This window comes from Brassica rapa, unplaced genomic scaffold (genome assembly GCF_000309985.2).
Source record: "Brassica rapa cultivar Chiifu-401-42 unplaced genomic scaffold, CAAS_Brap_v3.01 Scaffold0220, whole genome shotgun sequence".
In the NCBI taxonomy this organism is placed as follows: Eukaryota; Viridiplantae; Streptophyta; class Magnoliopsida; order Brassicales; family Brassicaceae; genus Brassica; species Brassica rapa.
The window spans coordinates 33,437-34,795 of record NW_022610164.1 but is presented as its reverse complement, the minus strand read 5'-3'; the positions used below and the strand labels follow the sequence as shown (position 1 = coordinate 34,795).

Sequence of the window (1,359 nt, the reverse complement as noted above, 5' to 3'; positions counted from 1 at the left end):
TTCTTCTCCTTCCGTATCTGCTACTTCTCCTTCATCTAAACAGACTTGCTTCCTAAGAAGCTCGTGCACCACATCTAACTTAGCTCTTACTTCGTCCATCTGTTCCTTCCCGATAGAGGCAACAGACTTCTTCCGTTCAGAGTCAGTGTTTTTGGTGCTGCTGCTGTTAGCAAGGTTTTCGATAAGTCTCACAGCTTCCAATGGATTCCGAGTAGTGAAGTTCCTTCACTCGCCGTATCAAGAGCCATTTGATACTGTAAGGAGAGACCTCAGAAGAAAGGGCTTAGCAGCTGCACTTCGTTAAATCCGTGGTGTGGACAGTCTCGCTGGAAGAACCTAAATCTAATCCACGCATCTTTGAAGGACTCTCCAGCCTCCTGCGAGAATGTGGAAATTTTGTTCCGAAGTTCTTCAGTGCGCGCCTCATCGAAGAAGTTTCGTAAGAAAGCATTATTGATGTCGGCCCAAGATGTTAAGGATCCTGTGGGTTGCTGCCTAAGCCAGTGCATCGCTTCTCCATTCAGCGTGTATCTGAAGAGCTTGCACAGCAGGTAATCTTCGGGGACTCCTTCCATCCGAATAGCAGCTATTAGATCCTTGAACCATTCTAGATGGTCCATAGGATGCTCGTGCGGTAACCCAGAGTTGGTATCTGCGACACGAGAGTGTAGTATTGAGGTTTCAGCTCGAAATTCTGCTTCTGGATCTCCGGATGTCGAATAGCTGATCTTTTGGAATAGTACTCATCTGGGCAATTGTAGTCGGCCAGTGGTTTCGATCGAGCGTCCTCGTCTACAGGTTGAGCAGCTCCTGTTGCATCAGCATCAGGGATTACAGTCCCCTGAGCGTCTATTTTCTGACCTGTTGCATTACGTAGATGACCGTCCTGGTCATACAGGTTTCCGTTCTCGTCATGTGTTAGAATAATAATGTTTACCATTTTTGACTACACGGTATCGATCGACATACACGGTGTAGTATCGATCGTTGTCGAACAATTAGAACCGATGGACGATGAAGGTCTGGTGTCGGTCGACGGTTGGTTGTGAGTATCGATCGTTCGACGAAGTTGTTGCGTCGAGCGATGTGGAACGTTGACCTCTACGGATGGTGCGTTCCAAGTGAGCAGGATCGTGTGAGAACAGCAAGTCTTTCTCCTTGTTGCTTCTGGTACCGCTGGGCATACACCTGAAAAGACAAGAAAAAGATTATGTTAGAAAGGGGTAGAGAAAAGAATAAGAATTAAAAAAACTAAATATAATGGCGATCAAAGCTCCCCAGCAACGGTGCCAAATTGGATACCACTCAAATTACCCTAAGGAGTGTTACTCTCATCAAAAGAGGTTCAGATGTAGTACT

General features: G+C 46.3%; 1 non-coding gene across 1 annotated transcript; it reads left to right on the top strand.

Annotated features, from left to right (window-relative positions):
- Positions 1 to 303: 303 nt before the first annotated feature.
- Positions 304 to 409, top strand: LOC117129884. Its single transcript, XR_004453418.1, has one exon. It is a non-coding gene; the product is annotated as a small nucleolar RNA R71 (small nucleolar RNA).
- The last annotated feature ends 950 nt before the right edge of the window (positions 410 to 1,359 follow it).